At 56.9% G+C, this 24119-nt stretch overlaps 1 protein-coding gene and 25 non-coding genes across 26 annotated transcripts in view; 1 reads left to right on the top strand and 25 right to left on the bottom strand.

Moving 5' to 3' along the window:
- DNAJC5B (DnaJ heat shock protein family (Hsp40) member C5 beta) overlaps nucleotides 1-24119 on the top strand; it is a 42698-nt gene that overhangs the window by 1056 nt on the left and 17523 nt on the right. The gene's annotated exons all lie outside the window — the stretch shown is intronic.
- TRNAA-AGC (transfer RNA alanine (anticodon AGC)) lies at nucleotides 2757-2829 on the bottom strand. Its single transcript has one exon. It is a non-coding gene; the product is annotated as a tRNA-Ala (tRNA).
- TRNAY-GUA (transfer RNA tyrosine (anticodon GUA)) lies at nucleotides 2907-2995 on the bottom strand. The gene is given in 2 exon segments: nucleotides 2907-2942; nucleotides 2959-2995. It is a non-coding gene; the product is annotated as a tRNA-Tyr (tRNA).
- On the bottom strand, nucleotides 4154-4226 carry TRNAA-AGC (transfer RNA alanine (anticodon AGC)). Its single transcript has one exon. It is a non-coding gene; the product is annotated as a tRNA-Ala (tRNA).
- TRNAY-GUA (transfer RNA tyrosine (anticodon GUA)) lies at nucleotides 4304-4392 on the bottom strand. The gene is given in 2 exon segments: nucleotides 4304-4339; nucleotides 4356-4392. It is a non-coding gene; the product is annotated as a tRNA-Tyr (tRNA).
- On the bottom strand, nucleotides 5535-5607 carry TRNAA-AGC (transfer RNA alanine (anticodon AGC)). Its single transcript has one exon. It is a non-coding gene; the product is annotated as a tRNA-Ala (tRNA).
- TRNAY-GUA (transfer RNA tyrosine (anticodon GUA)) lies at nucleotides 5685-5773 on the bottom strand. The gene is given in 2 exon segments: nucleotides 5685-5720; nucleotides 5737-5773. It is a non-coding gene; the product is annotated as a tRNA-Tyr (tRNA).
- TRNAA-AGC (transfer RNA alanine (anticodon AGC)) lies at nucleotides 6924-6996 on the bottom strand. Its single transcript has one exon. It is a non-coding gene; the product is annotated as a tRNA-Ala (tRNA).
- TRNAY-GUA (transfer RNA tyrosine (anticodon GUA)) lies at nucleotides 7074-7162 on the bottom strand. The gene is given in 2 exon segments: nucleotides 7074-7109; nucleotides 7126-7162. It is a non-coding gene; the product is annotated as a tRNA-Tyr (tRNA).
- TRNAA-AGC (transfer RNA alanine (anticodon AGC)) lies at nucleotides 8313-8385 on the bottom strand. Its single transcript has one exon. It is a non-coding gene; the product is annotated as a tRNA-Ala (tRNA).
- TRNAA-AGC (transfer RNA alanine (anticodon AGC)) lies at nucleotides 9686-9758 on the bottom strand. The gene has a single exon. It is a non-coding gene; the product is annotated as a tRNA-Ala (tRNA).
- Nucleotides 9836-9924, bottom strand: TRNAY-GUA (transfer RNA tyrosine (anticodon GUA)). Its single transcript is given in 2 exon segments — nucleotides 9836-9871; nucleotides 9888-9924. It is a non-coding gene; the product is annotated as a tRNA-Tyr (tRNA).
- On the bottom strand, nucleotides 11059-11131 carry TRNAA-AGC (transfer RNA alanine (anticodon AGC)). The gene has a single exon. It is a non-coding gene; the product is annotated as a tRNA-Ala (tRNA).
- On the bottom strand, nucleotides 11209-11297 carry TRNAY-GUA (transfer RNA tyrosine (anticodon GUA)). Its single transcript is given in 2 exon segments — nucleotides 11209-11244; nucleotides 11261-11297. It is a non-coding gene; the product is annotated as a tRNA-Tyr (tRNA).
- TRNAA-AGC (transfer RNA alanine (anticodon AGC)) lies at nucleotides 12456-12528 on the bottom strand. The gene has a single exon. It is a non-coding gene; the product is annotated as a tRNA-Ala (tRNA).
- Nucleotides 12606-12694, bottom strand: TRNAY-GUA (transfer RNA tyrosine (anticodon GUA)). Its single transcript is given in 2 exon segments — nucleotides 12606-12641; nucleotides 12658-12694. It is a non-coding gene; the product is annotated as a tRNA-Tyr (tRNA).
- TRNAA-AGC (transfer RNA alanine (anticodon AGC)) lies at nucleotides 13845-13917 on the bottom strand. Its single transcript has one exon. It is a non-coding gene; the product is annotated as a tRNA-Ala (tRNA).
- TRNAY-GUA (transfer RNA tyrosine (anticodon GUA)) lies at nucleotides 13995-14083 on the bottom strand. The gene is given in 2 exon segments: nucleotides 13995-14030; nucleotides 14047-14083. It is a non-coding gene; the product is annotated as a tRNA-Tyr (tRNA).
- On the bottom strand, nucleotides 15226-15298 carry TRNAA-AGC (transfer RNA alanine (anticodon AGC)). The gene has a single exon. It is a non-coding gene; the product is annotated as a tRNA-Ala (tRNA).
- TRNAY-GUA (transfer RNA tyrosine (anticodon GUA)) lies at nucleotides 15376-15464 on the bottom strand. Its single transcript is given in 2 exon segments — nucleotides 15376-15411; nucleotides 15428-15464. It is a non-coding gene; the product is annotated as a tRNA-Tyr (tRNA).
- Nucleotides 16607-16679, bottom strand: TRNAA-AGC (transfer RNA alanine (anticodon AGC)). Its single transcript has one exon. It is a non-coding gene; the product is annotated as a tRNA-Ala (tRNA).
- On the bottom strand, nucleotides 16757-16845 carry TRNAY-GUA (transfer RNA tyrosine (anticodon GUA)). Its single transcript is given in 2 exon segments — nucleotides 16757-16792; nucleotides 16809-16845. It is a non-coding gene; the product is annotated as a tRNA-Tyr (tRNA).
- TRNAY-GUA (transfer RNA tyrosine (anticodon GUA)) lies at nucleotides 18138-18226 on the bottom strand. Its single transcript is given in 2 exon segments — nucleotides 18138-18173; nucleotides 18190-18226. It is a non-coding gene; the product is annotated as a tRNA-Tyr (tRNA).
- Nucleotides 19527-19615, bottom strand: TRNAY-GUA (transfer RNA tyrosine (anticodon GUA)). The gene is given in 2 exon segments: nucleotides 19527-19562; nucleotides 19579-19615. It is a non-coding gene; the product is annotated as a tRNA-Tyr (tRNA).
- On the bottom strand, nucleotides 20916-21004 carry TRNAY-GUA (transfer RNA tyrosine (anticodon GUA)). The gene is given in 2 exon segments: nucleotides 20916-20951; nucleotides 20968-21004. It is a non-coding gene; the product is annotated as a tRNA-Tyr (tRNA).
- On the bottom strand, nucleotides 22278-22366 carry TRNAY-GUA (transfer RNA tyrosine (anticodon GUA)). The gene is given in 2 exon segments: nucleotides 22278-22313; nucleotides 22330-22366. It is a non-coding gene; the product is annotated as a tRNA-Tyr (tRNA).

Below are 24119 nucleotides of genomic sequence, written 5' to 3'. Positions count from 1 at the left end.
AATCCCACAAATAATTTGAGCACTTAATCTAAAATGTTTTAATTCAGCCAAACAAGAGGTTAGAGTGTTATGATAAAGAATGCAGACCACACTTGCAAAGTGCAGTATTAGAATACTGCATCCAGTTTCTGTGTTAACATCTTTTACTGATATTAAAAATTATAGCCTATGCACAAAGGGGATGATTCAAGGATAAGAGTGAGAGACAGGACTTCAATTAGTTTATCTTATCATAAAATAAATAAAAACAGATTATTTGATTACAATGTGTAATGTCCTTTAAATGGAATAATGTTAGGTGCGAGAGGGGTCTTCGGTTTATGAAGAGAGGCATAACCAAAACCAGTGGATGGACTCTAAAATCAATTCAAGCTTAAAATACGGTAGTTGGTTCTAATGGTGAGTGTAATAAACAGTTGAAACATACTGGCAAAGGAATTGGCAGATTCTCTTTTGAAAAAGAAGGTAGGAAGACTTTAAACAAGTTTTACTCAAACACAACTTATCAACATGATGACATGTAACAAGACCTAGAAGTAAGGCTAGAAGACTTTATTGGTCTTTTTGCTCTTAAATCTGTACTGCTGCTATTAAAAAGAGAAAGAACATTAAATGTCATGAGTGAAATAGATATTCTTGACAGCAAAACATGCCAGGCATGTATTTACAGGTTTAATAAGTATAGTAAAACTTTTATTACAGCATCATTATGGACACTGTTGGTTGCCCTGTATTAGCACTTTCTCTTCAACACACCTTGCTATCAAATGTAAAAATATATTTGAACTGAAAGAAATGTTAGGAAATAAATCTATTCATATACTGTTTGGCTTGATTTTTGTTGGGACTCTGTGTTTTTGAACAAATTGCATCTCTCCCTCTTTCTGATCCCAAAAGGCATATGATCAATGGAGGCAGTAGCAGTAATGAACGGTCAAACTATTAACACAACAGAAACAAAACTATTGATTTTGCACGGTTCTGTCTTGCATAACTACAGCACTAGAGGATAAATTTACTACAGTATCACATTCACTCATGACTTGCACCTTCTGTGTCCCTGTAGTATAGCCTGGCTGCGGAAACCATCTTCTGTATCAAAACTCATGTTTTCTTGTTGCTTTTACATTTAAGTTTCTGGAAAGGAAGCTTTCTTTAGTCCCCAAAGGAGAGAGTTGTCATGGAAGAATGTAAAATGAAATTAACTTTATTTAATGCTGAACATGAATACAGATGATTTACACAACAATCTATGGTAAAACTGACAGTGGTGCTTTATCCATCTTTATTAGTAATTATAGTAAAAAAAAGACTGCTTCTAACTAAAGTGGAAATGTCAAAGGGATTCACTTTTAATGGAATAGCTGTAAATATTTGCAAGATAAAATGATGAGTCAGTCTCATAGATTTGCTTTAATTATCATTTAATTTATGCTAATCCACAAATCTGCTGCTGAACGGGTAATCTTTAGTACAAGGTATAAAACCAGCAATACCTGATTCTGAGTTTCATGCCATTATTAATTAAGTCAGTATTAATCATACTACCACAGCCCAGGGCAAAATTTACTTTTTAATAAACATGACAGAGGTACATCTCTGTGTTTTTATTTGGAGTTTGGCACAATCAAATTTTCAAGGAGATAGAGCTAACAGGCTTTTAATCAGCAGGATTTCAAAGGAGATCTGTTTACCTTCAATTCCCTACAAAAATACTCCTTAGAACAATTTTTGTCATAATAACTTAAACTGCATATTGACTTCTGCTTTCCAGACTGACAGTGAAGTAGCATGAAGAGAGAGAGCATATTTCCTGTCTTCCTCAGGAGTTTGAAAACACACATTTAGGATAGACAAAAATTATAAGGACCTCACAAATTTTCCTTCAATGAATGGAGACAATACATGTATGAGACTACACATTAGAAACAGAATTTTGTAAAAACAATAAAAACCTACAGAACGTAATCTTTAAGAGGGATCTCTACATATTAACTTCCAAAGTAAGAAAAATTCTAAATAAAGTAAACAAACTGATCTCTTATACTGACTCTCCTCTCAAAAAATTTCATCTCATTAAAACCATCATAGTACAGGGTATATAAAGCAGAAATGCAAAGCATCTAAAAATATTTAAATAAATATATAAAAAATAATGCCTTCCTGGCATCTCTGACCATGAATGCTGAGGCCTGTACTACTCCTCATTAACCTACGTATAATCATTATTAAACAATCACCCAACAGATATGGAAGACAAAAAAAAAAACCTCAACTCCAGGTTATAAATGATCAACTCATTAAGGACCATAATCCTGGTAGTAGCCTTTTTCTGAACCTAGCTATATTTTCTCAACCACATACTTGAACACAGAAAAGAAACTCAACTGAACACGAAAAGAGATGAATTTAATACCATTCAAAGATACAAACTACGTATGCTTCAGAAAAAAACCGTGCAACCCTTGATATCCTTCTAAGCCTGCAGCACTTGCTCAACGTCTTCCTCGCACACTGAGGCCTACACAAGGTCGTGCTTCTCTTGATGCCGTCGATCGCGTGCCCCATTAGTGGCGCAGGAGAATCCCTTCCCGCCTGCTCCAGCCCGTGCTGCCCTTGGCCCGCAGGCTGACTGGATGCCGTCCTTGTGCGCAGCAGCCCAGACGCTGCGCAGGTTCTCCAGAGCCCCCCAGTACGGATGACACGCGTCCCCGCTGCTGCAGGCTTGATGACCAGGCAAGGGGACGGAAAAGCATTGGAGAATGCGGGCATCGATCCCGCTGCCTCTCACATGCTAAGCGAGCGCTCTACCACTTGAGCTAATTCCCCAGCCCACGGCCGGCCCCTGAGCAGCCGTCTGCTCACAGTCACCCAGCCCGTGGCCTGGACAAGAGCCAAAAGGGCACTCCTTCGAGCCGGAGTTGAACCAGCGACCTAAGGATGGCCGTGCATGGGAGCCTACAGTCCTCCGCTCTACCAGCTGAGCTATCGAAGGAATCACAGACACCTGCCCGGCAACGCGCCCTTCACGCGCCCCTCACACACCTCTCCCGCCTCCACAACTAAGCAGCACCACTCTGCCACAACTCCTCCTCCATACACACTACCCTACAACACCAACACACCTCTACGCACGCCTCAGGCGCTTGCCTCACTACAGGCACGTACACAGAAACACAGAAACACAGAAACACAGAAACACAGAAACACAGAAACACAGAAACCCTTTCCTTGCCCTCTCCTCACACACACAGACAAACAGAATGCTACCTCCTCAAACCACTCGCCTGAACCTTCTGCCCTCCTCTCACTTCACCTCCCATCAACACGCTCACAAAACAACACCCATCACCCATCTTCTCACTAACCTCCTCCACACTTCCGCAACACACCAAACAACCCCTCACGGCTTCGCCTTGCGCACAAGGGCAACACACACTCTGTCCTCAGCATGCGCAGAGTGCAACCGCTACCTCCAACAGCTCCCACCTTCGGCCGGTAATACCGCCTGTGGCAGGGCTTTAGCACCTCCGCCTCACGACCACTCACGCAGGCGGACCGCACAGAGCCCCTGCCCACCCTCACCCGCTGTCTGACTCTCCTCAGTGCAAAAGCCACTTTCCCCCTTTCACCCTGGGACACCCCTCCTGCTTCAACAGGGCTTCCTTCTTCCGCGCTCTTCTGCCAATGGCCGGACAAAAAGGACGAGCCCTACTGCATCGACAACGACCCAAGAGGTGACGTCGAGAAAGGGGGCTTCTTTCCTCCCCACAAAGCCCACTCTTCTCCAGGCTCTGGGTAGGCCCCCGTTCATCGAAGCGTCCTCGGCGAGCACTTGTTCCCAAGTCCCACAGTCCCTACGGTGGCCTTCTCCTCAGCCTGCAGCACTTGCTCAACATCTTCCTCACACACTGAGGCCTACACAAGGTCGTGCTTCTCTTGATGCCGTCGATCGCGTGCCCCATTAGTGGCGCAGGAGAATCCCTTCCCTCCTGCTCCAGCCCGTGCTGCCCTTGGCCCGCAGGCTGACTGGATGCCGTCCTTGTGCGCAGCAGCCCAGACGCTGCGCAGGTTCTCCAGAGCCCCCCAGTACGGATGACACGCATCCCCGCTGCTGCAGGCTTGATGACCAGGCAAGGGGACGGAAAAGCATTGGAGAATGCGGGCATCGATCCCGCTGCCTCTCACATGCTAAGCGAGCGCTCTACCACTTGAGCTAATTCCCCAGCCCATGGCCGGCCCCTGAGCAGCCGTCTGCTCACAGTCACCCAACCCGTGGCCTGGACAAGAGCCAAAAGGGCACTCCTTCGAGCCGGAGTTGAACCAGCGACCTAAGGATGGCCGTGCATGGGAGCCTACAGTCCTCCGCTCTACCAGCTGAGCTATCGAAGGAATCACAGACACCTGCCCGGCAACACGCCCTTCACACGCCCCTCACACACCTCTCCCGCCTCCACAACTAAGCAGCACCACTCTGCCACAACTCCTCCTCCATACACACTACCCTACAACACCAACACACCTCTACGCACGCCTCAGGCGCTTGCCTCACTACAGGCACGTACACAAAAACACAGAAACACAGAAACACAGAAACACAGAAACCCTTTCCTTGCCCTCTCCTCACACACACAGACAAACAGAATGCTACCTCCTCAAACCACTCGCCTGAACCTTCTGCCCTCCTCTCACTTCACCTCCCATCAACACGCTCACAAAACAACACCCATCACCCATCTTCTCACTAACCTCCTCCACACTTCCGCAACACACCAAACAACCCCTCACGGCTTCGCCTTGCGCACAAGGGCAACACACACTCTGTCCTCAGCATGCGCAGAGTGCAACCGCTACCTCCAACAGCTCCCACCTTCGGCCGGTAATACCGCCTGTGGCAGGGCTTTAGCACCTCCGCCTCACGACCACTCACGCAGGCGGACCGCACAGAGCCCCTGCCCACCCTCACCCGCTGTCTGACTCTCCTCAGTGCAAAAGCCACTTTCCCCCTTTCACCCTGGGACACCCCTCCTGCTTCAACAGGGCTTCCTTCTTCCGCGCTCTTCTGCCAATGGCCGGACAAAAAGGACGAGCCCTACTGCATCGACAACGACCCAAGAGGTGACGTCGAGAAAGGGGGCTTCTTTCCTCCCCACAAAGCCCACTCTTCTCCAGGCTCTGGGTAGGCCCCCGTTCATCGAAGCGTCCTCGGCGAGCACGTGTTCCCAAGTCCCGCAGTCCCTACGGTGGCCTTCTCCTCAGCCTGCAGCACTTGCTCAACATCTTCCTCGCACACTGAGGCCTACACAAGGTCGTGCTTCTCCTGATGCCGTCGATCGCGTGCCCCATTAGTGGCGCAGGAGAATCCCTTCCCTCCTGCTCCAGCCCGTGCTGCCCTTGGCCCGCAGGCTGACTGGATGCCGTCCTTGTGCGCAGCAGCCCAGACGCTGCGCAGGTTCTCCAGAGCCCCCCAGTATGGATGACACGCGTCCCTGCTGCTGCAGGCTTGATGACCAGGCAAGGGGACGGAAAAGCATTGGAGAATGCGGGCATCGATCCCGCTGCCTCTCACATGCTAAGCGAGCGCTCTACCACTTGAGCTAATTCCCCAGCCCACGGCCGGCCCCTGAGCAGCCGTCTGCTCACAGTCACCCAGCCCGTGGCCTGGACAAGAGCCAAAAGGGCACTCCTTCGAGCCGGAGTTGAACCAGCGACCTAAGGATGGCCGTGCATGGGAGCCTACAGTCCTCCGCTCTACCAGCTGAGCTATCGAAGGAATCACAGACACCTGCCCGGCAACACGCCCTTCACACGCCCCTCACACACCTCTCCCGCCTCCACAACTAAGCAGCACCACTCTGCCACAACTCCTCCTCCATACACACTACCCTACAACACCAACACACCTCTACGCACGCCTCAGGCGCTTGCCTCACTACAGGCACGTACACAGAAACACAGAAACACAGAAACACAGAAACACAGAAACACAGAAACCCTTTCCTTGCCCTCTCCTCACACACACAGACAAACAGAATGCTACCTCCTCAAACCACTCGCCTGAACCTTCTGCCCTCCTCTCACTTCACCTCCCATCAACACGCTCACAAAACAACACCCATCACCCATCTTCTCACTAACCTCCTCCACACTTCCGCAACACACCAAACAACCCCTCACGGCTTCGCCTTGCGCACAAGGGCAACACACACTCTGTCCTCAGCATGCGCAGAGTGCAACCGCTACCTCCAACAGCTCCCACCTTCGGCCGGTAATACCGCCTGTGGCAGGGCTTTAGCACCTCCGCCTCACGACCACTCACGCAGGCGGACCGCACAGAGCCCCTGCCCACCCTCACCCGCTGTCTGACTCTCCTCAGTGCAAAAGCCACTTTCCCCCTTTCACCCTGGGACACCCCTCCTGCTTCAACAGGGCTTCCTTCTTCCGCGCTCTTCTGCCAATGGCCGGACAAAAAGGACGAGCCCTACTGCATCGACAACGACCCAAGAGGTGACGTCGAGAAAGGGGGCTTCTTTCCTCCCCACAAAGCCCACTCTTCTCCAGGCTCTGGGTAGGCCCCCGTTCATCGAAGCGTCCTCGGCGAGCACGTGTTCCCAAGTCCCGCAGTCCCTACGGTGGCCTTCTCCTCAGCCTGCAGCACTTGCTCAACATCTTCCTCGCACACTGAGGCCTACACAAGGTCGTGCTTCTCCTGATGCCGTCGATCGCGTGCCCCATTAGTGGCGCAGGAGAATCCCTTCCCTCCTGCTCCAGCCCGTGCTGCCCTTGGCCCGCAGGCTGACTGGATGCCGTCCTTGTGCGCAGCAGCCCAGACGCTGCGCAGGTTCTCCAGAGCCCCCCAGTATGGATGACACGCGTCCCTGCTGCTGCAGGCTTGATGACCAGGCAAGGGGACGGAAAAGCATTGGAGAATGCGGGCATCGATCCCGCTGCCTCTCACATGCTAAGCGAGCGCTCTACCACTTGAGCTAATTCCCCAGCCCACGGCCGGCCCCTGAGCAGCCGTCTGCTCACAGTCACCCAGCCCGTGGCCTGGACAAGAGCCAAAAGGGCACTCCTTCGAGCCGGAGTTGAACCAGCGACCTAAGGATGGCCGTGCATGGGAGCCTACAGTCCTCCGCTCTACCAGCTGAGCTATCGAAGGAATCACAGACACCTGCCCGGCAACACGCCCTTCACACGCCCCTCACACACCTCTCCCGCCTCCACAACTAAGCAGCACCACTCTGCCACAACTCCTCCTCCATACACACTACCCTACAACACCAACACACCTCTACGCACGCCTCAGGCGCTTGCCTCACTACAGGCACGTACACAGAAACACAGAAACACAGAAACACAGAAACACAGAAACACAGAAACCCTTTCCTTGCCCTCTCCTCACACACACAGACAAACAGAATGCTACCGCCTCAAACCACTCGCCTGAACCTTCTGCCCTCCTCTCACTTCACCTCCCATCAACACGCTCACAAAACAACACCCATCACCCATCTTCTCACTAACCTCCTCCACACTTCCGCAACACACCAAACAACCCCTCACGGCTTCGCCTTGCGCACAAGGGCAACACACACTCTGTCCTCAGCATGCGCAGAGTGCAACCGCTACCTCCAACAGCTCCCACCTTCGGCCGGTAATACCGCCTGTGGCAGGGCTTTAGCACCTCCGCCTCACGACCACTCACGCAGGCGGACCGCACAGAGCCCCTGCCCACCCTCACCCGCTGTCTGACTCTCCTCAGTGCAAAAGCCACTTTCCCCCTTTCACCCTGGGACACCCCTCCTGCTTCAACAGGGCTTCCTTCTTCCGCGCTCTTCTGCCAATGGCCGGACAAAAAGGACGAGCCCTACTGCATCGACAACGACCCAAGAGGTGACGTCGAGAAAGGGGGCTTCTTTCCTCCCCACAAAGCCCACTCTTCTCCAGGCTCTGGGTAGGCCCCCGTTCATCGAAGCGTCCTCGGCGAGCACGTGTTCCCAAGTCCCGCAGTCCCTACGGTGGCCTTCTCCTCAGCCTGCAGCACTTGCTCAACATCTTCCTCGCACACTGAGGCCTACACAAGGTCGTGCTTCTCCTGATGCCGTCGATCGCGTGCCCCATTAGTGGCGCAGGAGAATCCCTTCCCTCCTGCTCCAGCCCGTGCTGCCCTTGGCCCGCAGGCTGACTGGATGCCGTCCTTGTGCGCAGCAGCCCAGACGCTGCGCAGGTTCTCCAGAGCCCCCCAGTATGGATGACACGCGTCCCTGCTGCTGCAGGCTTGATGACCAGGCAAGGGGACGGAAAAGCATTGGAGAATGCGGGCATCGATCCCGCTGCCTCTCACATGCTAAGCGAGCGCTCTACCACTTGAGCTAATTCCCCAGCCCACGGCCGGCCCCTGAGCAGCCGTCTGCTCACAGTCACCCAGCCCGTGGCCTGGACAAGAGCCAAAAGGGCACTCCTTCGAGCCGGAGTTGAACCAGCGACCTAAGAATGGCCGTGCATGGGAGCCTACAGTCCTCCGCTCTACCAGCTGAGCTATCGAAGGAATCACAGACACCTGCCCGGCAACACGCCCTTCACACGCCCCTCACACACCTCTCCCGCCTCCACAACTAAGCAGCACCACTCTGCCACAACTCCTCCTCCATACACACTACCCTACAACACCAACACACCTCTACGCACGCCTCAGGCGCTTGCCTCACTACAGGCACGTACACAGAAACACAGAAACACAGAAACACAGAAACCCTTTCCTTGCCCTCTCCTCACACACACAGACAAACAGAATGCTACCGCCTCAAACCACTCGCCTGAACCTTCTGCCCTCCTCTCACTTCACCTCCCATCAACACGCTCACAAAACAACACCCATCACCCATCTTCTCACTAACCTCCTCCACACTTCCGCAACACACCAAACAACCCCTCACGGCTTCGCCTTGCGCACAAGGGCAACACACACTCTGTCCTCAGCATGCGCAGAGTGCAACCGCTACCTCCAACAGCTCCCACCTTCGGCCGGTAATACCGCCTGTGGCAGGGCTTTAGCACCTCCGCCTCACGACCACTCACGCAGGCGGACCGCACAGAGCCCCTGCCCACCCTCACCCGCTGTCTGACTCTCCTCAGTGCAAAAGCCACTTTCCCCCTTTCACCCTGGGACACCCCTCCTGCTTCAACAGGGCTTCCTTCTTCCGCGCTCTTCTGCCAATGGCCGGACAAAAAGGACGAGCCCTACTGCATCGACAACGACCCAAGAGGTGACGTCGAGAAAGGGGGCTTCTTTCCTCCCCACAAAGCCCACTCTTCTCCAGGCTCTGGGTAGGCCCCCGTTCATCGAAGCGTCCTCGGCGAGCACGTGTTCCCAAGTCCCGCAGTCCCTACGGTGGCCTTCTCCTCAGCCTGCAGCACTTGCTCAACATCTTCCTCGCACACTGAGGCCTACACAAGGTCGTGCTTCTCCTGATGCCGTCGATCGCGTGCCCCATTAGTGGCGCAGGAGAATCCCTTCCCTCCTGCTCCAGCCCGTGCTGCCCTTGGCCCGCAGGCTGACTGGATGCCGTCCTTGTGCGCAGCAGCCCAGACGCTGCGCAGGTTCTCCAGAGCCCCCCAGTATGGATGACACGCGTCCCTGCTGCTGCAGGCTTGATGACCAGGCAAGGGGACGGAAAAGCATTGGAGAATGCGGGCATCGATCCCGCTGCCTCTCACATGCTAAGCGAGCGCTCTACCACTTGAGCTAATTCCCCAGCCCACGGCCGGCCCCTGAGCAGCCGTCTGCTCACAGTCACCCAGCCCGTGGCCTGGACAAGAGCCAAAAGGGCACTCCTTCGAGCCGGAGTTGAACCAGCGACCTAAGGATGGCCGTGCATGGGAGCCTACAGTCCTCCGCTCTACCAGCTGAGCTATCGAAGGAATCACAGACACCTGCCCGGCAACACGCCCTTCACACGCCCCTCACACACCTCTCCCGCCTCCACAACTAAGCAGCACCACTCTGCCACAACTCCTCCTCCATACACACTACCCTACAACACCAACACACCTCTACGCACGCCTCAGGCGCTTGCCTCACTACAGGCACGTACACAGAAACACAGAAACACAGAAACACAGAAACCCTTTCCTTGCCCTCTCCTCACACACACAGACAAACAGAATGCTACCGCCTCAAACCACTCGCCTGAACCTTCTGCCCTCCTCTCACTTCACCTCCCATCAACACGCTCACAAAACAACACCCATCACCCATCTTCTCACTAACCTCCTCCACACTTCCGCAACACACCAAACAACCCCTCACGGCTTCGCCTTGCGCACAAGGGCAACACACACTCTGTCCTCAGCATGCGCAGAGTGCAACCGCTACCTCCAACAGCTCCCACCTTCGGCCGGTAATACCGCCTGTGGCAGGGCTTTAGCACCTCCGCCTCACGACCACTCACGCAGGCGGACCGCACAGAGCCCCTGCCCACCCTCACCCGCTGTCTGACTCTCCTCAGTGCAAAAGCCACTTTCCCCCTTTCACCCTGGGACACCCCTCCTGCTTCAACAGGGCTTCCTTCTTCCGCGCTCTTCTGCCAATGGCCGGACAAAAAGGACGAGCCCTACTGCATCGACAACGACCCAAGAGGTGACGTCGAGAAAGGGGGCTTCTTTCCTCCCCACAAAGCCCACTCTTCTCCAGGCTCTGGGTAGGCCCCCGTTCATCGAAGCGTCCTCGGCGAGCACGTGTTCCCAAGTCCCGCAGTCCCTACGGTGGCCTTCTCCTCAGCCTGCAGCACTTGCTCAACATCTTCCTCGCACACTGAGGCCTACACAAGGTCGTGCTTCTCCTGATGCCGTCGATCGCGTGCCCCATTAGTGGCGCAGGAGAATCCCTTCCCTCCTGCTCCAGCCCGTGCTGCCCTTGGCCCGCAGGCTGACTGGATGCCGTCCTTGTGCGCAGCAGCCCAGACGCTGCGCAGGTTCTCCAGAGCCCCCCAGTATGGATGACACGCGTCCCTGCTGCTGCAGGCTTGATGACCAGGCAAGGGGACGGAAAAGCATTGGAGAATGCGGGCATCGATCCCGCTGCCTCTCACATGCTAAGCGAGCGCTCTACCACTTGAGCTAATTCCCCAGCCCACGGCCGGCCCCTGAGCAGCCGTCTGCTCACAGTCACCCAGCCCGTGGCCTGGACAAGAGCCAAAAGGGCACTCCTTCGAGCCGGAGTTGAACCAGCGACCTAAGGATGGCCGTGCATGGGAGCCTACAGTCCTCCGCTCTACCAGCTGAGCTATCGAAGGAATCACAGACACCTGCCCGGCAACACGCCCTTCACACGCCCCTCACACACCTCTCCCGCCTCCACAACTAAGCAGCACCACTCTGCCACAACTCCTCCTCCATACACACTACCCTACAACACCAACACACCTCTACGCACGCCTCAGGCGCTTGCCTCACTACAGGCACGTACACAGAAACACAGAAACACAGAAACACAGAAACACAGAAACACAGAAACACAGAAACCCTTTCCTTGCCCTCTCCTCACACACACAGACAAACAGAATGCTACCGCCTCAAACCACTCGCCTGAACCTTCTGCCCTCCTCTCACTTCACCTCCCATCAACACGCTCACAAAACAACACCCATCACCCATCTTCTCACTAACCTCCTCCACACTTCCGCAACACACCAAACAACCCCTCACGGCTTCGCCTTGCGCACAAGGGCAACACACACTCTGTCCTCAGCATGCGCAGAGTGCAACCGCTACCTCCAACAGCTCCCACCTTCGGCCGGTAATACCGCCTGTGGCAGGGCTTTAGCACCTCCGCCTCACGACCACTCACGCAGGCGGACCGCACAGAGCCCCTGCCCACCCTCACCCGCTGTCTGACTCTCCTCAGTGCAAAAGCCACTTTCCCCCTTTCACCCTGGGACACCCCTCCTGCTTCAACAGGGCTTCCTTCTTCCGCGCTCTTCTGCCAATGGCCGGACAAAAAGGACGAGCCCTACTGCATCGACAACGACCCAAGAGGTGACGTCGAGAAAGGGGGCTTCTTTCCTCCCCACAAAGCCCACTCTTCTCCAGGCTCTGGGTAGGCCCCCGTTCATCGAAGCGTCCTTGGCGAGCACGTGTTCCCAAGTCCCGCAGTCCCTACGGTGGCCTTCTCCTCAGCCTGCAGCACTTGCTCAACATCTTCCTCGCACACTGAGGCCTACACAAGGTCGTGCTTCTCCTGATGCCGTCGATCGCGTGCCCCATTAGTGGCGCAGGAGAATCCCTTCCCTCCTGCTCCAGCCCGTGCTGCCCTTGGCCCGCAGGCTGACTGGATGCCGTCCTTGTGCGCAGCAGCCCAGACGCTGCGCAGGTTCTCCAGAGCCCCCCAGTATGGATGACACGCGTCCCTGCTGCTGCAGGCTTGATGACCAGGCAAGGGGACGGAAAAGCATTGGAGAATGCGGGCATCGATCCCGCTGCCTCTCACATGCTAAGCGAGCGCTCTACCACTTGAGCTAATTCCCCAGCCCACGGCCGGCCCCTGAGCAGCCGTCTGCTCACAGTCACCCAGCCCGTGGCCTGGACAAGAGCCAAAAGGGCACTCCTTCGAGCCGGAGTTGAACCAGCGACCTAAGGATGGCCGTGCATGGGAGCCTACAGTCCTCCGCTCTACCAGCTGAGCTATCGAAGGAATCACAGACACCTGCCCGGCAACACGCCCTTCACACGCCCCTCACACACCTCTCCCGCCTCCACAACTAAGCAGCACCACTCTGCCACAACTCCTCCTCCATACACACTACCCTACAACACCAACACACCTCTACGCACGCCTCAGGCGCTTGCCTCACTACAGGCACGTACACAGAAACACAGAAACACAGAAACACAGAAACACAGAAACACAGAAACCCTTTCCTTGCCCTCTCCTCACACACACAGACAAACAGAATGCTACCGCCTCAAACCACTCGCCTGAACCTTCTGCCCTCCTCTCACTTCACCTCCCATCAACACGCTCACAAAACAACACCCATCACCCATCTTCTCACTAACCTCCTCCACACTTCCGCAACACACCAAACAACCCCTCACGGCTTCGCCTTGCGCACAAGGGCAACACACACTCTGTCCTCAGCATGCGCAGAGTGCAACCGCTACCTCCAACAGCTCCCACCTTCGGCCGGTAATACCGCCTGTGGCAGGGCTTTAGCACCTCCGCCTCACGACCACTCACGCAGGCGGACCGCACAGAGCCCCTGCCCACCCTCACCCGCTGTCTGACTCTCCTCAGTGCAAAAGCCACTTTCCCCCTTTCACCCTGGGACACCCCTCCTGCTTCAACAGGGCTTCCTTCTTCCGCGCTCTTCTGCCAATGGCCGGACAAAAAGGACGAGCCCTACTGCATCGACAACGACCCAAGAGGTGACGTCGAGAAAGGGGGCTTCTTTCCTCCCCACAAAGCCCACTCTTCTCCAGGCTCTGGGTAGGCCCCCGTTCATCGAAGCGTCCTCGGCGAGCACGTGTTCCCAAGTCCCGCAGTCCCTACGGTGGCCTTCTCCTCAGCCTGCAGCACTTGCTCAACATCTTCCTCGCACACTGAGGCCTACACAAGGTCGTGCTTCTCCTGATGCCGTCGATCGCGTGCCCCATTAGTGGCGCAGGAGAATCCCTTCCCTCCTGCTCCAGCCCGTGCTGCCCTTGGCCCGCAGGCTGACTGGATGCCGTCCTTGTGCGCAGCAGCCCAGACGCTGCGCAGGTTCTCCAGAGCCCCCCAGTATGGATGACACGCGTCCCTGCTGCTGCAGGCTTGATGACCAGGCAAGGGGACGGAAAAGCATTGGAGAATGCGGGCATCGATCCCGCTGCCTCTCACATGCTAAGCGAGCGCTCTACCACTTGAGCTAATTCCCCAGCCCACGGCCGGCCCCTGAGCAGCCGTCTGCTCACAGTCACCCAGCCCGTGGCCTGGACAAGAGCCAAAAGGGCACTCCTTCGAGCCGGAGTTGAACCAGCGACCTAAGGATGGCCGTGCATGGGAGCCTACAGTCCTCCGCTCTACCAGCTGAGCTATCGAAGGAATCACAGACACCTGCCCGGCAACACGCCCTTCACACGCCCCTCACACACCTCTCCCGCCTCCACAACTAAGCAGCACCACTCTGCCACAACTCCTCCTCCATACACACTACCCTACAACACCAACACACCTCTACGCACGCCTCAGGCGCTTGCCTCACTACAGGCACGTACACAGAAACACAGAAACACAGAAACACAGAAACACAGAAACCCTTTCCTTGCCCTCTCCTCACACACACAGACAAACAGAATGCTACCGCCTCAAACCACTCGCCTGAACCTTCTGCCCTCCTCTCACTTCACCTCCCATCAACACGCTCACAAAACAACACCCATCACCCATCTTCTCACTAACCTCCTCCACACTTCCGCAACACACCAAACAACCCCTCACGGCTTCGCCTTGCGCACAAGGGCAACACACACTCTGTCCTCAGCATGCGCAGAGTGCAACCGCTACCTCCAACAGCTCCCACCTTCGGCCGGTAATACCGCCTGTGGCAGGGCTTTAGCACCTCCGCCTCACGACCACTCACGCAGGCGGACCGCACAGAGCCCCTGCCCACCCTCACCCGCTGTCTGACTCTCCTCAGTGCAAAAGCCACTTTCCCCCTTTCACCCTGGGACACCCCTCCTGCTTCAACAGGGCTTCCTTCTTCCGCGCTCTTCTGCCAATGGCCGGACAAAAAGGACGAGCCCTACTGCATCGACAACGACCCAAGAGGTGACGTCGAGAAAGGGGGCTTCTTTCCTCCCCACAAAGCCCACTCTTCTCCAGGCTCTGGGTAGGCCCCCGTTCATCGAAGCGTCCTCGGCGAGCACGTGTTCCCAAGTCCCGCAGTCCCTACGGTGGCCTTCTCCTCAGCCTGCAGCACTTGCTCAACATCTTCCTCGCACACTGAGGCCTACACAAGGTCGTGCTTCTCCTGATGCCGTCGATCGCGTGCCCCATTAGTGGCGCAGGAGAATCCCTTCCCTCCTGCTCCAGCCCGTGCTGCCCTTGGCCCGCAGGCTGACTGGATGCCGTCCTTGTGCGCAGCAGCCCAGACGCTGCGCAGGTTCTCCAGAGCCCCCCAGTATGGATGACACGCGTCCCTGCTGCTGCAGGCTTGATGACCAGGCAAGGGGACGGAAAAGCATTGGAGAATGCGGGCATCGATCCCGCTGCCTCTCACATGCTAAGCGAGCGCTCTACCACTTGAGCTAATTCCCCAGCCCACGGCCGGCCCCTGAGCAGCCGTCTGCTCACAGTCACCCAGCCCGTGGCCTGGACAAGAGCCAAAAGGGCACTCCTTCGAGCCGGAGTTGAACCAGCGACCTAAGGATGGCCGTGCATGGGAGCCTACAGTCCTCCGCTCTACCAGCTGAGCTATCGAAGGAATCACAGACACCTGCCCGGCAACACGCCCTTCACACGCCCCTCACACACCTCTCCCGCCTCCACAACTAAGCAGCACCACTCTGCCACAACTCCTCCTCCATACACACTACCCTACAACACCAACACACCTCTACGCACGCCTCAGGCGCTTGCCTCACTACAGGCACGTACACAGAAACACAGAAACACAGAAACACAGAAACACAGAAACCCTTTCCTTGCCCTCTCCTCACACACACAGACAAACAGAATGCTACCGCCTCAAACCACTCGCCTGAACCTTCTGCCCTCCTCTCACTTCACCTCCCATCAACACGCTCACAAAACAACACCCATCACCCATCTTCTCACTAACCTCCTCCACACTTCCGCAACACACCAAACAACCCCTCACGGCTTCGCCTTGCGCACAAGGGCAACACACACTCTGTCCTCAGCATGCGCAGAGTGCAACCGCTACCTCCAACAGCTCCCACCTTCGGCCGGTAATACCGCCTGTGGCAGGGCTTTAGCACCTCCGCCTCACGACCACTCACGCAGGCGGACCGCACAGAGCCCCTGCCCACCCTCACCCGCTGTCTGACTCTCCTCAGTGCAAAAGCCACTTTCCCCCTTTCACCCTGGGACACCCCTCCTGCTTCAACAGGGCTTCCTTCTTCCGCGCTCTTCTGCCAATGGCCGGACAAAAAGGACGAGCCCTACTGCATCGACAACGACCCAAGAGGTGACGTCGAGAAAGGGGGCTTCTTTCCTCCCCACAAAGCCCACTCTTCTCCAGGCTCTGGGTAGGCCCCCGTTCATCGAAGCGTCCTTGGCGAGCACGTGTTCCCAAGTCCCGCAGTCCCTACGGTGGCCTTCTCCTCAGCCTGCAGCACTTGCTCAACATCTTCCTCGCACACTGAGGCCTACACAAGGTCGTGCTTCTCCTGATGCCGTCGATCGCGTGCCCCATTAGTGGCGCAGGAGAATCCCTTCCCTCCTGCTCCAGCCCGTGCTGCCCTTGGCCCGCAGGCTGACTGGATGCCGTCCTTGTGCGCAGCAGCCCAGACGCTGCGCAGGTTCTCCAGAGCCCCCCAGTATGGATGACACGCGTCCCTGCTGCTGCAGGCTTGATGACCAGGCAAGGGGACGGAAAAGCATTGGAGAATGCGGGCATCGATCCCGCTGCCTCTCACATGCTAAGCGAGCGCTCTACCACTTGAGCTAATTCCCCAGCCCACGGCCGGCCCCTGAGCAGCCGTCTGCTCACAGTCACCCAGCCCGTGGCCTGGACAAGAGCCAAAAGGGCACTCCTTCGAGCCGGAGTTGAACCAGCGACCTAAGGATGGCCGTGCATGGGAGCCTACAGTCCTCCGCTCTACCAGCTGAGCTATCGAAGGAATCACAGACACCTGCCCGGCAACACGCCCTTCACACGCCCCTCACACACCTCTCCCGCCTCCACAACTAAGCAGCACCACTCTGCCACAACTCCTCCTCCATACACACTACCCTACAACACCAACACACCTCTACGCACGCCTCAGGCGCTTGCCTCACTACAGGCACGTACACAGAAACACAGAAACACAGAAACACAGAAACACAGAAACCCTTTCCTTGCCCTCTCCTCACACACACAGACAAACAGAATGCTACCGCCTCAAACCACTCGCCTGAACCTTCTGCCCTCCTCTCACTTCACCTCCCATCAACACGCTCACAAAACAACACCCATCACCCATCTTCTCACTAACCTCCTCCACACTTCCGCAACACACCAAACAACCCCTCACGGCTTCGCCTTGCGCACAAGGGCAACACACACTCTGTCCTCAGCATGCGCAGAGTGCAACCGCTACCTCCAACAGCTCCCACCTTCGGCCGGTAATACCGCCTGTGGCAGGGCTTTAGCACCTCCGCCTCACGACCACTCACGCAGGCGGACCGCACAGAGCCCCTGCCCACCCTCACCCGCTGTCTGACTCTTCTCAGTGCAAAAGCCACTTTCCCCCTTTCACCCTGGGACACCCCTCCTGCTTCAACAGGGCTTCCTTCTTCCGCGCTCTTCTGCCAATGGCCGGACAAAAAGGACGAGCCCTACTGCATCGACAACGACCCAAGAGGTGACGTCGAGAAAGGGGGCTTCTTTCCTCCCCACAAAGCCCACTCTTCTCCAGGCTCTGGGTAGGCCCCCGTTCATCGAAGCGTCCTCGGCGAGCACGTGTTCCCAAGTCCCGCAGTCCCTACGGTGGCCTTCTCCTCAGCCTGCAGCACTTGCTCAACATCTTCCTCGCACACTGAGGCCTACACAAGGTCGTGCTTCTCCTGATGCCGTCGATCGCGTGCCCCATTAGTGGCGCAGGAGAATCCCTTCCCTCCTGCTCCAGCCCGTGCTGCCCTTGGCCCGCAGGCTGACTGGATGCCGTCCTTGTGCGCAGCAGCCCAGACGCTGCGCAGGTTCTCCAGAGCCCCCCAGTATGGATGACACGCGTCCCTGCTGCTGCAGGCTTGATGACCAGGCAAGGGGACGGAAAAGCATTGGAGAATGCGGGCATCGATCCCGCTGCCTCTCACATGCTAAGCGAGCGCTCTACCACTTGAGCTAATTCCCCAGCCCACGGCCGGCCCCTGAGCAGCCGTCTGCTCACAGTCACCCAGCCCGTGGCCTGGACAAGAGCCAAAAGGGCACTCCTTCGAGCCGGAGTTGAACCAGCGACCTAAGGATGGCCATGCATGGGAGCCTACAGTCCTCCGCTCTACCAGCTGAGCTATCGAAGGAATCACAGACACCTGCCCGGCAACACGCCCTTCACACGCCCCTCACACACCTCTCCCGCCTCCACAACTAAGCAGCACCACTCTGCCACAACTCCTCCTCCATACACACTACCCTACAACACCAACACACCTCTACGCACGCCTCAGGCGCTTGCCTCACTACAGGCACGTACACAGAAACACAGAAACACAGAAACACAGAAACACAGAAACACAGAAACCCTTTCCTTGCCCTCTCCTCACACACACAGACAAACAGAATGCTACCGCCTCAAACCACTCGCCTGAACCTTCTGCCCTCCTCTCACTTCACCTCCCATCAACACGCTCACAAAACAACACCCATCACCCATCTTCTCACTAACCTCCTCCACACTTCCGCAACACACCAAACAACCCCTCACGGCTTCGCCTTGCGCACAAGGGCAACACACACTCTGTCCTCAGCATGCGCAGAGTGCAACCGCTACCTCCAACAGCTCCCACCTTCGGCCGGTAATACCGCCTGTGGCAGGGCTTTAGCACCTCCGCCTCACGACCACTCACGCAGGCGGACCGCACAGAGCCCCTGCCCACCCTCACCCGCTGTCTGACTCTCCTCAGTGCAAAAGCCACTTTCCCCCTTTCACCCTGGGACACCCCTCCTGCTTCAACAGGGCTTCCTTCTTCCGCGCTCTTCTGCCAATGGCCGGACAAAAAGGACGAGCCCTACTGCATCGACAACGACCCAAGAGGTGACGTCGAGAAAGGGGGCTTCTTTCCTCCCCACAAAGCCCACTCTTCTCCAGGCTCTGGGTAGGCCCCCGTTCATCGAAGCGTCCTCGGCGAGCACGTGTTCCCAAGTCCCGCAGTCCCTACGGTGGCCTTCTCCTCAGCCTGCAGCACTTGCTCAACATCTTCCTCGCACACTGAGGCCTACACAAGGTCGTGCTTCTCCTGATGCCGTCGATCGCGTGCCCCATTAGTGGCGCAGGAGAATCCCTTCCCTCCTGCTCCAGCCCGTGCTGCCCTTGGCCCGCAGGCTGACTGGATGCCGTCCTTGTGCGCAGCAGCCCAGACGCTGCGCAGGTTCTCCAGAGCCCCCCAGTATGGATGACACGCGTCCCTGCTGCTGCAGGCTTGATGACCAGGCAAGGGGACGGAAAAGCATTGGAGAATGCGGGCATCGATCCCGCTGCCTCTCACATGCTAAGCGAGCGCTCTACCACTTGAGCTAATTCCCCAGCCCACGGCCGGCCCCTGAGCAGCCGTCTGCTCACAGTCACCCAGCCCGTGGCCTGGACAAGAGCCAAAAGGGCACTCCTTCGAGCCGGAGTTGAACCAGCGACCTAAGGATGGCCGTGCATGGGAGCCTACAGTCCTCCGCTCTACCAGCTGAGCTATCGAAGGAATCACAGACACCTGCCCGGCAACACGCCCTTCACACGCCCCTCACACACCTCTCCCGCCTCCACAACTAAGCAGCACCACTCTGCCACAACTCCTCCTCCATACACACTACCCTACAACACCAACACACCTCTACGCACGCCTCAGGCGCTTGCCTCACTACAGGCACGTACACAGAAACACAGAAACACAGAAACACAGAAACACAGAAACACAGAAACCCTTTCCTTGCCCTCTCCTCACACACACAGACAAACAGAATGCTACCGCCTCAAACCACTCGCCTGAACCTTCTGCCCTCCTCTCACTTCACCTCCCATCAACACGCTCACAAAACAACACCCATCACCCATCTTCTCACTAACCTCCTCCACACTTCCGCAACACACCAAACAACCCCTCACGGCTTCGCCTTGCGCACAAGGGCAACACACACTCTGTCCTCAGCATGCGCAGAGTGCAACCGCTACCTCCAACAGCTCCCACCTTCGGCCGGTAATACCGCCTGTGGCAGGGCTTTAGCACCTCCGCCTCACGACCACTCACGCAGGCGGACCGCACAGAGCCCCTGCCCACCCTCACCCGCTGTCTGACTCTCCTCAGTGCAAAAGCCACTTTCCCCCTTTCACCCTGGGACACCCCTCCTGCTTCAACAGGGCTTCCTTCTTCCGCGCTCTTCTGCCAATGGCCGGACAAAAAGGACGAGCCCTACTGCATCGACAACGACCCAAGAGGTGACGTCGAGAAAGGGGGCTTCTTTCCTCCCCACAAAGCCCACTCTTCTCCAGGCTCTGGGTAGGCCCCCGTTCATCGAAGCGTCCTCGGCGAGCACGTGTTCCCAAGTCCCGCAGTCCCTACGGTGGCCTTCTCCTCAGCCTGCAGCACTTGCTCAACATCTTCCTCGCACACTGAGGCCTACACAAGGTCGTGCTTCTCCTGATGCCGTCGATCGCGTGCCCCATTAGTGGCGCAGGAGAATCCCTTCCCTCCTGCTCCAGCCCGTGCTGCCCTTGGCCCGCAGGCTGACTGGATGCCGTCCTTGTGCGCAGCAGCCCAGACGCTGCGCAGGTTCTCCAGAGCCCCCCAGTATGGATGACACGCGTCCCTGCTGCTGCAGGCTTGATGACCAGGCAAGGGGACGGAAAAGCATTGGAGAATGCGGGCATCGATCCCGCTGCCTCTCACATGCTAAGCGAGCGCTCTACCACTTGAGCTAATTCCCCAGCCCACGGCCGGCCCCTGAGCAGCCGTCTGCTCACAGTCACCCAGCCCGTGGCCTGGACAAGAGCCAAAAGGGCACTCCTTCGAGCCGGAGTTGAACCAGCGACCTAAGGATGGCCGTGCATGGGAGCCTACAGTCCTCCGCTCTACCAGCTGAGCTATCGAAGGAATCACAGACACCTGCCCGGCAACACGCCCTTCACACGCCCCTCACACACCTCTCCCGCCTCCACAACTAAGCAGCACCACTCTGCCACAACTCCTCCTCCATACACACTACCCTACAACACCAACACACCTCTACGCACGCCTCAGGCGCTTGCCTCACTACAGGCACGTACACAGAAACACAGAAACACAGAAACACAGAAACCCTTTCCTCACACACACAGACAAACAGAATGCTACCGCCTCAAACCACTCGCCTGAACCTTCTGCCCTCCTCTCACTTCACCTCCCATCAACACGCTCACAAAACAACACCCATCACCCATCTTCTCACTAACCTCCTCCACACTTCCGCAACACACCAAACAACCCCTCACGGCTTCGCCTTGCGCACAAGGGCAACACACACTCTGTCCTCAGCATGCGCAGAGTGCAACCGCTACCTCCAACAGCTCCCACCTTCGGCCGGTAATACCGCCTGTGGCAGGGCTTTAGCACCTCCGCCTCACGACCACTCACGCAGGCGGACCGCACAGAGCCCCTGCCCACCCTCACCCGCTGTCTGACTCTCCTCAGTGCAAAAGCCACTTTCCCCCTTTCACCCTGGGACACCCCTCCTGCTTCAACAGGGCTTCCTTCTTCCGCGCTCTTCTGCCAATGGCCGGACAAAAAGGACGAGCCCTACTGCATCGACAACGACCCAAGAGGTGACGTCGAGAAAGGGGGCTTCTTTCCTCCCCACAAAGCCCACTCTTCTCCAGGCTCTGGGTAGGCCCCCGTTCATCGAAGCGTCCTCGGCGAGCACGTGTTCCCAAGTCCCGCAGTCCCTACGGTGGCCTTCTCCTCAGCCTGCAGCACTTGCTCAACATCTTCCTCGCACACTGAGGCCTACACAAGGTCGTGCTTCTCCTGATGCCGTCGATCGCGTGCCCCATTAGTGGCGCAGGAGAATCCCTTCCCTCCTGCTCCAGCCCGTGCTGCCCTTGGCCCGCAGGCTGACTGGATGCCGTCCTTGTGCGCAGCAGCCCAGACGCTGCGCAGGTTCTCCAGAGCCCCCCAGTATGGATGACACGCGTCCCTGCTGCTGCAGGCTTGATGACCAGGCAAGGGGACGGAAAAGCATTGGAGAATGCGGGCATCGATCCCGCTGCCTCTCACATGCTAAGCGAGCGCTCTACCACTTGAGCTAATTCCCCAGCCCACGGCCGGCCCCTGAGCAGCCGTCTGCTCACAGTCACCCAGCCCGTGGCCTGGACAAGAGCCAAAAGGGCACTCCTTCGAGCCGGAGTTGAACCAGCGACCTAAGGATGGCCGTGCATGGGAGCCTACAGTCCTCCGCTCTACCAGCTGAGCTATCGAAGGAATCACAGACACCTGCCCGGCAACACGCCCTTCACACGCCCCTCACACACCTCTCCCGCCTCCACAACTAAGCAGCACCACTCTGCCACAACTCCTCCTCCATACACACTACCCTACAACACCAACACACCTCTACGCACGCCTCAGGCGCTTGCCTCACTACAGGCACGTACACAGAAACACAGAAACACAGAAACACAGAAACACAGAAACCCTTTCCTTGCCCTCTCCTCACACACACAGACAAACAGAATGCTACCGCCTCAAACCACTCGCCTGAACCTTCTGCCCTCCTCTCACTTCACCTCCCATCAACACGCTCACAAAACAACACCCATCACCCATCTTCTCACTAACCTCCTCCACACTTCCGCAACACACCAAACAACCCCTCACGGCTTCGCCTTGCGCACAAGGGCAACACACACTCTGTCCTCAGCATGCGCAGAGTGCAACCGCTACCTCCAACAGCTCCCACCTTCGGCCGGTAATACCGCCTGTGGCAGGGCTTTAGCACCTCCGCCTCACGACCACTCACGCAGGCGGACCGCACAGAGCCCCTGCCCACCCTCACCCGCTGTCTGACTCTCCTCAGTGCAAAAGCCACTTTCCCCCTTTCACCCTGGGACACCCCTCCTGCTTCAACAGGGCTTCCTTCTTCCGCGCTCTTCTGCCAATGGCCGGACAAAAAGGACGAGCCCTACTGCATCGACAACGACCCAAGAGGTGACGTCGAGAAAGGGGGCTTCTTTCCTCCCCACAAAGCCCACTCTTCTCCAGGCTCTGGGTAGGCCCCCGTTCATCGAAGCGTCCTCGGCGAGCACGTGTTCCCAAGTCCCGCAGTCCCTACGGTGGCCTTCTCCTCAGCCTGCAGCACTTGCTCAACATCTTCCTCGCACACTGAGGCCTACACAAGGTCGTGCTTCTCCTGATGCCGTCGATCGCGTGCCCCATTAGTGGCGCAGGAGAATCCCTTCCCTCCTGCTCCAGCCCGTGCTGCCCTTGGCCCGCAGGCTGACTGGATGCCGTCCTTGTGCGCAGCAGCCCAGACGCTGCGCAGGTTCTCCAGAGCCCCCCAGTATGGATGACACGCGTCCCTGCTGCTGCAGGCTTGATGACCAGGCAAGGGGACGGAAAAGCATTGGAGAATGCGGGCATCGATCCCGCTGCCTCTCACATGCTAAGCGAGCGCTCTACCACTTGAGCTAATTCCCCAGCCCACGGCCGGCCCCTGAGCAGCCGTCTGCTCACAGTCACCCAGCCCGTGGCCTGGACAAGAGCCAAAAGGGCACTCCTTCGAGCCGGAGTTGAACCAGCGACCTAAGGATGGCCGTGCATGGGAGCCTACAGTCCTCCGCTCTACCAGCTGAGCTATCGAAGGAATCACAGACACCTGCCCGGCAACACGCCCTTCACACGCCCCTCACACACCTCTCCCGCCTCCACAACTAAGCAGCACCACTCTGCCACAACTCCTCCTCCATACACACTACCCTACAACACCAACACACCTCTACGCACGCCTCAGGCGCTTGCCTCACTACAGGCACGTACACAGAAACACAGAAACACAGAAACACAGAAACCCTTTCCTTGCCCTCTCCTCACACACACAGACAAACAGAATGCTACCGCCTCAAACCACTCGCCTGAACCTTCTGCCCTCCTCTCACTTCACCTCCCATCAACACGCTCACAAAACAACACCCATCACCCATCTTCTCACTAACCTCCTCCACACTTCCGCAACACA

This window comes from Anas platyrhynchos, chromosome 2 (genome assembly GCF_047663525.1).
Source record: "Anas platyrhynchos isolate ZD024472 breed Pekin duck chromosome 2, IASCAAS_PekinDuck_T2T, whole genome shotgun sequence".
NCBI classification, from domain to species: Eukaryota; Metazoa; Chordata; class Aves; order Anseriformes; family Anatidae; genus Anas; species Anas platyrhynchos.
Note: the sequence above shows the minus strand (reverse complement) of the source record. Positions and strands in the feature narration are given on the sequence as shown.